The sequence below is a fragment of the Aptenodytes forsteri genome, unplaced genomic scaffold (genome assembly GCF_000699145.1).
Source record: "Aptenodytes forsteri isolate BGI_AS27 unplaced genomic scaffold, ASM69914v1 Scaffold51, whole genome shotgun sequence".
Classification (NCBI taxonomy): Eukaryota; Metazoa; Chordata; class Aves; order Sphenisciformes; family Spheniscidae; genus Aptenodytes; species Aptenodytes forsteri.
Genome location: NW_008795495.1, coordinates 4,280,497 through 4,291,291, shown reverse-complemented (window position 1 = coordinate 4,291,291; position 10,795 = coordinate 4,280,497).

The following is a 10,795-nucleotide window of genomic DNA, read 5'->3' as shown; positions in this document are numbered from 1 at the left end:
CTCCCCCGTTAACCAGGGCTGCTGATAAATGATGGGGAGTGGCTTGGCGAGCTCCTCCGCCAGCTCCTTCAGCACTCTCGGGTGGATGCCATCCAGCCCCATAGACTTGTGAGCGTCCAGGTGGCGTAGCAGGTCGTTGACTGCTTCCTCTTGGATTATGATTTATCAACAAAGGGGCTTGAATTGATTAGTAAAAGCAGGGACTCAAGGCCTGAGTCTGTTGTTGTTCACACAGGAGCTCCATCCACGTCAGAGAAAAACCTGTTTTAAGTTACTGAATGGAAACTTGAGTTACTGCAGTGTAACTGAGGATTTCCTTCCATAGAAAGTAGAAGGAGCCAGCAGGATGTGTAGCTCACAGTCGGGTGTTCGATTCTGAACTCTCTGCACCCAGGGGGATGAACACCTGCCACAAAAGCAAGTGTTTATCAGAGGGTTCAATACCAGAGTGACCTAACTAAGGCCTACAGAACAAGGGGAGTCCTTTAAGTTCCACGAAGTTCTGTGGATCTGTAACCAAAAAAGTGTATTAAGTGGAAATTTACTGAGAAGACACAATTCTTTCCCAAAAACATGTTAAATGTTGGCAATACAGCCCAGAGATGTCCTATCACTTAAAAGGAAGAAGGAAAAAGACACCAGTACATATCTGAATTATATACAATTAGTACATGAAATATATGCCAGAATCCTCTTTATCTTCACCCATGTCTAGTTCACATGTCTGTCATCAGATAATAAATCTGATGACAATCCTACAAGTGAATACAAGCAGGAACAAGCCCTAGTGCAATCTTTGGATCTGGATTGGAGTCTTAACCATATGGTTTCTGGCCTCCTAGCAAAAACTATTTTTTACTGCATACTTGCGCAGGATAACATCGGAGCAAAGCTCAGGGAAAGAACGTAGTTGTCTTGTTTATGACATAGAGCTCCTAAACTTGGGGATTTTTTACACTGACACGGTGCAGAATAATAAAAGAGCTGAAGAAAGTTATTTTATAGGCATTGATACACACATGCATATATTTCTTAGCTACCCTTAAATTGCTGAGGGCCACTCATACCCAAAAAGTTTCTTCTCAATGGTTTTGGGCAGGATCCTTCACAAAGTTAATCTAGCTCATGGATCTGTGCCTGGTTCTGCTGTCTCCCATTGTGAGGTGGCTCCGCATTAACAGGGACCCTTTTGGTCTTCACCAGCTGCTAATCCTGCCCACCAGGCAATTCAAGAGCAGGCATGGAGGACAGCAGAGGGCTGTTTGACCAGCCCAGAGATCTGTTCCCTGGACCACTTTCTCACCCCGACTGAACTGAACTGAACTGGCAGTACGTCTGCTTGTTACTTGCTTTATCAGTGTTACTGATAAGCACTGTTACGTGCTTTATCAGTGCCCCTTTGTTGATAAATCACATATAGTTCTCAGTGTCGCAGAACTAAAGCTATGACACCTTCCCACTGCAGGTTTTTTAGCAGCTTGGCTCTAAATGTGTGTGAATGTGAACTATGTTTTCACACTTATTTGGATAGCACCTGGCACAGTCAGGCTCAAATCTGTGTGCTCTTCCAAAACAAGTATTAAATATCAGTGATAATTCTAATGGTAAAATTCACTTGGAATGGAAAAATACCTAGTTATATCTGAAAGGCAGAAAGATCTTCCCAGAGGACTGAATCCCTATTGTTCTTCCCATCTTATTCTACATAATTCTTTTCCAGGCGTTGTACATAATTTTTTGAGAAAGAATAATATTTTTTTTTCTTGAAGCCAGCTAAAAACTTATTTTTGCAGTGAGTGACATAATCTTGCTTTTGACACATACAGTACTATGAAGAAATAGTAATATGATTTCAGATCCCATTAAACTGAAAATATGTCTTGTACATGTAAGAATAGCCATTTTAGAACTGCAACCACAGAAATCTTTCATTTGCTTGAAACAAGATACAGTCAGTCTTGTGACTACCACAGCACTGGTATTAACATGGTCCTGGTGGCAACGCCTCAGTTGCTAGGCTTGAAACACCTGCATAAATTCTTCTGGAAAGAGCTGCTTCTGCATGAATCCCCTCCCTCTTTGTTTTTCTGGCTGGAATACCAATAAGGTCCGTTAAATTTCTTTTTGACAAAAACATAGCAATGGGGTGAGTTTGCAAACCCTGAATATACAAATACATTCAAGTATACTTTTAGTAACAGTCAGATAATCACACTTACACAGTGAATTAAAAAAACATTCTGTTTGCTTAGAGGTTTTAATTACTATTTATAGTCATTTGAGGTCATTTCTGAATTGTGTGCTCCTGTCTTACAATGCTGAAATGAGATCTTAAGGCTCTCCCTGAGCTAATAATTTTTAAGTGCACTGTACGTGGATTGTATATTTATAGGACAAGGCTATTATAATGAGGCCCTGATTGAGTTCAATTACTCAGGACTTGCATTTATTGAAACAACATCTCCTAGTGTTCATTAAAGAAATTCATGAAGCTCTTTCATCTCTTTAGCAACAACAACAACAAAAACTGAGCATTATCTGGAGTTAATCTCTGGCGGATTTGGTTTTGCTTCATCATGGTAAATTAAAGTTGTGGCTTGAATTGATTAGTGAAAGCAAGGACTCAGGGCCTGAGTCTGTTGTTGTTCACACAGGAGCTCCATCCACGTCAGAGAAAAACACCTGTTTTAAGTTACTGAAGGGAAACTCGAGTTACTGCAGTGTAACTGAGAGGATAATCCAATCAATTAACCAAAAGGATGCGAAGGAATTCTTACACCTTGGGCTAAACTTTCACTCCAATTTACATAGATTTGCATTAATTATACTTTTTCAAACCTATTTCCATAAGGTAAAAGGTATTTGCTCAGTGATCCCACTGGGCTACTCCAGAAATAAGTAGCACTTTAACATTTACAACCCATATCACCACCAGGCTGCATCCCCACATTAAGGTAATCTCAGTCCAATGAGTTGAAAACATCTCCTCTGGTTTAGTCCCTTAACACACAAAGAGTAACTAAGTCAAACCCTGCCTCAGCCCACTATTTAGTAGGGTCCAGTTACGTTTTGCAATTGTCCTTGACTGTGAAACAAATAGTTTGGGGGTAACATCCATACAGCTAGAGACAGCCTTAACATACAGAAACATTAAAATGCTGTTGGGGAAATAAAAGGCCCTCAAAAGCTAAAAGCACACACTTTGTGCTCTGTTCAATAGACCAGATCAATTTCTATTACTTGGACCATGAAGTCTCCTACAGGCCTTTCCATGGTTCTTGTTAAACTGAGGACACGGTCAAGATCTGGATATCTCTTATCACTGCTGTACGATGTGCCGGCTCTGATCATAACCTAGCCATGACTTTTTTTTATCCCCTCAGTGTCAAAAAGTATCAGGTCCTCACTTACAAAAGCTGCTGTTCTCATGACACTTGGCTGACCTTTATGAGGATCATAAAGGCAATAGTCAGAAGTTTCAGAAGCTAATTGGTGACTAAAGCTCAGTTTCAGGTGAACCTGGACTTCTCACCACCTTCTCATGTGTGCAGGGTAGGTTTATTTGGTGGTACAGCTTCCACGGGTGAACTAAGAAATGCAGCTTTCCCCGTTCAAAGTGCAATTGTTCTTGTACTCATGCAAATGCATCCCTGAGCCTGCATAACTCTTAAAAGCACCACGTAAGGTCAGTGATTGTGCAGAGCAAGAAGGGGTGGTTTTTAGTTAATGCTGCTGCTCTTTTTACAGTAGTCTTCTAAAATGACTGCATGATAGCTGGTATGCATTCTGCATTTGACTGGCCTGTTTTCCACTCCCCTTCCTATTATATGCCTTCTTTCAAGCTATTACTTCATTTCTTTTCAGATACTTTCAGAGGTACCTATTGAAAAAAAATAGTCGTTAGCCGTCTACCACATACAGAAACCCAGCAACTAAAGAAATCTAGCAATGACAAAAATGATAACACCAGGGAACAAAAGGTTACTATTTATAGTGTCTTAAATCTCCAGGGGAAAAGAACACATGGAGGAGCTGAAAGAAGGCAGGTGGGAGGGAGAGATGTTCTTGCTGAACGATAAAAAATTCATTATTGCTCCTCACTTGTTTACACTTCATTTTGAAGAGTAGTATCCTACTATGTTGATTCTGAGCTCAATTAGAAAAGAGCAAATTCCAGAATGGTATTAGGTTTTATTCAGAAGAATGGCTCAGGTAATTTAATATCCAACGGGCCACAGGCCAGAGCTGAGATTGTTTGCTGTGCAGACGAAAATAGGTCTAGCCTTCCACTACATAACTACTGCTGCAAGCTAAAAAAAAAAACAAACCCAAAACCCCTGAACTTGCACCTCCTGAGCGTCAGTACGTTTATATGTAGTTTGTTCCAAACACAACCAAACATAATTGTTTGCACAATGTGGTGACATTAATCACAGGTTGGGATCTCTGTCAGCAGAACCATTTTGTTGAAATCCAGCAACCTTTGCCAAGTCTCATCAGGTAAGGGTCTGACCCTGTGTCTTCTCTTGGCTCACAACATGACTTTGCAGGCAATATAGTCGTAGTGGGTTCACCTTGGCCAGCTGCCAGACACCCACCCAACAGCTCACTCACTCCCCCTCCTCAACAGAACAGGGGAGAAAATAAGATGAAAAATCTCATGGGTTGAGATAAAGACAGGGAGATCACTTATTAATTACCGTCATGGGCAAAACAGACTTGGCTTGGGGAAGATTAATTTAATTTATTCTCAATTAAAATAGAGTTGGTTGGTGAGAAGCAAAGACAAAATTAAAACAGCACCTTCACCCTGGTTCCCCCTTTTTCCCAAGCTAAACTTCATTTGTTCATTCCAACTCCTCTACCTCCTCCTCCCCCCTGAGCAGCACAGGGGGATGGAGGATGAGGTTCGTGGTCAGTCCATAACAGCACCTCTCTGCTGCTCCTTCCTCCTCACACTTTTCCCCTGCTCCAGCATTGGGTCCCTCCCATGGAATACAGTCCTTTAAAAACTGCACAAGCAGTCTGCATTCTCTCCGTGGGATGCAGTCCTTCAGGATAAGCCTGCTCCAGCATGGGGTCTCCACAGGCTACAGGGGAATCTCTGCAGGGGAATCACCTCCTCCCCCTGCCTCTTCTCTCACATTCACATCTTAATAATTTTAATAATTTTAATAATTTTTGCCTGTGCTTTACTGTATCTCCTAAGCTAAACTGAGGGATTTTGTTTTGTTGCCGATCCAGAAACTAAACTCTAAATGAACTTTACTAATACAAGCACAACCTCAAATAGGAAGCATGTTCATTCATACTTTAAAAAGCACACTCAAGACATGCAATTCTTCACTAAAATGTTTTAACACTCTATTGGATTTGCTTAATTTTAAGTGCTGCAGGGGTTTTTTTTCCACTTTTGTACTGACCTTGCAAGGGTGACCAATCCCTGGCACAGGCTACCCAAAGAGACTGCAGAGTCTCCGTCCTTGGAGATATTCAAAAGCCGTCTGGACACAGTGCTGGACAACTGGCTCTAGGTGGCCCTGCTTGAGCAGCGGGGTTGGACCAGATGACCTCCAGAGGTCCCTTCCAACCTCAACCGTTCTGTGATCCTGTGGTCTTAAAATGGTCCCAACAGGGCTTTGTGTGGAAGCAGGTTTAACGGAGTACAGGTTGAAATGACTCACTGGTTACATACAATATATACGGTGAACAGCTTCTACATACAGCAAAATGCCTTTGGCAGAATCATGATGCTTTACTGGTATGAACAGACTAACTCTGAGCAATGGAGAAAAATGATGCTCTTGTAAGACTGAAAATTGAACAAAAGGGAATTAAACTCAATGCCTAGGGTTAATATCACATGATTTCAAAATTAGATGTCAGCAGTTAACTAGCGTCAATGATTTTCTCCTTCCTCCCATGGTCAGCTACAAAGTCAGGTGTTGGTAATGCTAAAATCAAAAAATCATTTTAGTTGATAGGTAACCATAATGGTCAAGAGTATGACAGCAACATGATTTCTTTTCTTATCCACTCCAGTACTTCTGTGTAGCTAATAAATACAATTTTTTTCATTGGAAATTATTTTGTGGAGAGGTTCAGGAGGAATTAAATCATCACAGATTAAAGCTATCTCTAACACTGCAATTAAAAACCAAAGTATTCAGTATGCTAAAACCAAAAAATGTACTCACTTTAATGTTCAATGTCACACAGTGACATTAAAGCTACTAAAAGTAACTCACTGAAAGGCATTCCAGTTTAAAACCTCTGAAGTTATGTTTTTTTAAATAAAGAAGTCAATAAATAAATTAATGTGTCCATCTGCTGTATATAATCATGATAAAGTTGGACCTTATTAATGGTGTTCCAGTGGAGTTTTCAAGCACAATAAGCTGAATTAAGATCTGTGAGTTACTAGGCGTGTTTTCCTACTTTATTGTGCTTTATTAGGCTGGAAGGGTCTAGCCCTGCTCTGAGTGCTATGGGGGAGCACGATACAAAATGACACCTATGCCCATTTATCCATTGTTAAGATGCTGATTTTGTATGAAAATCTGAGAAGTTAAAGAGAATGAAAAATCCTTTGTGTTTCCATAACTAAGCTGGTGGTTAATAATATTGTTACTTTGCCTTGAGAGATAGCAATAACTGGAAGACAAAAAAATGGACATGTTCAAAGCACAGAAATTGAGAGGCCAATTAGTGTTAGCAGAAGAGTGCCTTAGGGGTAATTTAGGTGGGAATTTCCAGAGGCAAATGTAAGTTACTGTCATGGCATTTCCCTGATGGAGTAAAGGATATTATTATCAGTCATCTCCATGATAACAGTTACTTCAAGGATTAAAATAAGGAAAATGGCAAAGCTTCATGGGTTTTTTTTTTTTATATTCAAATATTGTTTTAAAATATACTTTCTGAAGATAAAAGTCCCTCTCTCTGAGATGTACACAGAAATGACCTTTAGGAAAAAAGAATTGTGTTACCAATAAATTTAGGCATTATACTTTGGGAAAGTGAAAGGTAAAAAAGAAAAAAATAATTAAGAGCTTTCTGCTGTGGCCCTGATTCAGGAGAACACACACCTGCTTCATTTGATTTCAAGCAGGAGTTTAAATACAAACTGTTGGACTCCAAATGCAGTACACTTAGCTGAAGTTCAGTAAGATAAATCTTTTCCAAAAGTCATCTAATCTAAGCTGATATTGGCTCCTCATACAGTCAAGAAAAAGAGCGAGGTAAGCCCCAAAGGTGATTCCTAGCACAAGCCTAGGCACTTCACAGTGAGCTGAACTGTCCCTGAAGTGCTTATCTTTCTCCGTGTGGGAGGCTGGATGACTAGGAGATTGCTCGGCTGAACAAAGACTTCTGTCCTGAACTCATCTCCTGGTGCCAAGATGCACATCAGGGCCCCTGCAGTAATGTGGAGGTCTCAGCGCCTTACCAATGTAGAGACAAGGAGGCTGGGAGGACAGAGCTAGACTTAGTTCTTGGTGAAGGATTAATCTCACCTAACTTTGGATGTTTAAATTGCTGTAAGCTCTCTGTGTAGCCAATGGGGAAAGACTGGCATTTTTAGAAAATGATGCATTTATCTGTTTTAGATATCTACACTAGGATGAGATGAAATGTCCCCCGTCCTCTCCACTGGGTAAGAAGGAAGCACAACATTGCTCCCGCTGTTGTTAATACCTGCACTGGAGATCATTGGATGAATCCTGCTTCAGGTGTCACACAAGGACCATCTGGGGGCTACGATGCTATAATTCTTATAAATGATGTCCAGTCACTGTGCTGTGATAGCAGAGAAATACCTGGCTCCGAGGCTGTGCCCAGACGCCTTTTGAGAAAACTGCCTACACCAGTGTCTCTGTAAGTGATCCATCATCTCCACCTTTTGTCAATAATTACCCCAAAACGTTAATTCTGTTTCTAACTAGAGTGTGCTCTCAAGCCTGGGCAGAAAGGAAGGAGCTGTGCTGAAGGATAAGGTTTTCCCTCAAATCTGTCAGCTGTTGATGCTTTGCATCCAGTTTCAGCAATTGTTTCGCTTGTATCGGTGGAACATTTTGTCTTCACAAGCGTATTAGCAAAAGTATATATATAATCTTACTTTTTGATTTATGCTCAATGAAAACAGAGGAAGAAGGAAAGGTTTTATGAATACCATTCACTACACTACTTAAGAGTATCAGAAATTAGCTCTGGGTTGCCTCCAATGCCTCAGCCTTTGAACTACACCTAGTCCTACCTCCTCAAATGATTCTGACTATAATCCCATTTTATTCTGAATAAATATTTAGCCCTCTGAACTCTCCTTTTTATTGCAAAGACTTCACTTTCCTTCCTCCTCACTTTCCTTGTTTCTCTGTCAGACAGGAGCCTATTTGTTTTTTTCTCTCTTTCCCCATCAAGTACTATCAAAATGTTAATTTCTTTTTTTTTTTCCTATTGGAGAAAATACTGAAATCCTGTGGCAGCTCCCCTTTCACTCTCATCTTGTCTGAATTGCTTTCCTATCCAAAATTCCTTTATTCTACATCTCTTGCGTCCTAGATTCTATGGGTTGTTGGCAGTTACCTTCATTTATATCTTTTAATCTTCCCCTGTCACTCTTTTAAGCTGCTATTTCAGGTTTATCTGAGTCACCTGTCATTCACTCCAATCCCCTGACTTCAATTCACTTCCTTTTTTTTTTATTGAGTTAGTTCTCTATTTAACAAAAAAAAACCAAAAAGAAACAGATACACAAAGGACTGAAGTCTGTTCTGCTATGTCTGTACATACTAAATGACTTAAAATGGAGAAAAGTTGTTTTAAATGCAAGAAGAACTGAGATCCCAGTCTCAAGTGTGCCTATTAGAGCACTTTGAAAATGGTAAAGGCAGATGAGATCAGAAGGCTGAGTGGAGAAGAATACGTAACTGGGTACCCATGCTCTTTTTTTTAAATCTCAACAGACGGTAATGTTTTGCAGTGCAAACACTGAAAAGAAAGGAAAAAAAGCTTTCTTCAGAGACAGTTTTGAAATCGCATGAAACTTCATAATCTTTCCCTACTCTAACACCGGATTTGGAAGATAACAATTTTTAAATGGGTTAATGTAAACATAAAATAAAATCAACCGCAGAAAACTTTTGAAGCATCCCAAATCTCTCCTCAACACTTTCCTGCCCACAGTTTAATGTAGACTGGTACATCATGCATCATGGCAAGTGCTGTTAAAATGTTACTCACATATCAATGAACTCGCAGGCCTTACCACCTAATTCATTAAATCTACTGTGAATCGGTTTAAATGCCATACTAATAACCATAAGCAAGTTAATCAATGAAATGGCTATATACTGAGCAAAATCTGTCAAAAGCAGTAAATATCAATCTAGGTTTTGCAGTACAAAAGTAGAAAATTATTCTTCTGGTAGCCTTATTTTCATTCAGAGAAGCGCTACTCTGAGTGCTGTGGTTCATCCTTAAAAAATCATGAGATGGACTCAGCTTAGTGAAAATAAATCATTTCATAAAATAGCATTCAATCTTTTCTTGCCTGTCACCTCAAGGCGATAGCACTGATATTCGCTGTAGTTATCATGGCAGTCGAGACATACAGACATTTAACAAATGAACTTTCTCTACTCTGACAGCAGCTTTTCTAAACAATTTTGAGTTCTGCAGAAGGAAAAGGTGCACAACAATGATTTTGCTTTCCCAGCCTCTCCTGCCTTTGGACCACATGCAGGAATTGCATCCTGCAGCACAAAAGGAAAACACCCCCAATGTGTTATATTAAGAAAAGAAACAAAGCAATATACAAGCCAATGTGGCAGGATATCACATTTTTAACACTAGGCTATGTTGGTTGGCAGCCGGTGAAGACACTTTCTCACACAACTTCACCTCCCTGCAGACAGTGGTTCTGAGCTCCCGTCCTCCGCACTATTTTTGTGGTTTTACCTGTGGCGGAATGGTCAATAGCAGGAATTACAACCCAGAAATTACAGTGTATCCATTACAAGAGCAGTTTAAAGCATCCTGTATACAAATTTCAGTAATAGCCAAGGTCAGATGAGAAACCCAAACCATCCAAACCATTTACAAGATAAAAGTATACGAAACCTAACAGTAGTATAAGTTTTATTATATACTGAATTGAAGAGGTTCTTGAATCATTCTCAGCGTTAGTGCAATGATGGTCAATTTATTATGTTGAATGCGCAGCAATCAAATGGAGCTTCAGAAGACCAAATACGGATTACATTTGTCTTGCAGCTGATACTCAGAAAAAGTGCCAGTATACACTTAATGTCCTAAAAACCACTGCTATAAGAAGCCAGCATACACTCTACAGGACCTTGCGTGTCAGGATAGCTGTTTTCTATGTTTATGTGCCACCCATTTCCTCCACATCTGTAGTCAGCAGAAATGAACCCATGGCAATTACTTGGAACTGATGTTCAACAGATATGAATTGCTGCAGGTCCATATAAGACTGTGCCAAGCCACTCTCCATATTTGAAAAGTCATGGCAATCAGGTGAAGTCCCCGGTGACTGGAAAAAGGAAAACATTGCACCCATTTTTAAAAAGGATTGAAAGGAGGACCCTGGGAACTACTAACCTGTCAGCCTCATCTCTGTGCCTGGGAAGATCATGGAACAGATCCTCCTGGAAGCTATGCTAAGGCACAGAGGACAGGAAGGTGATTTGAGACAGCCAGCATGGCTTCACCAAGGGCAAGTCCTGCCTGACTAACCTAGTGGCCTTCTAGGATGGAGTGACTACAGCAGTGGACA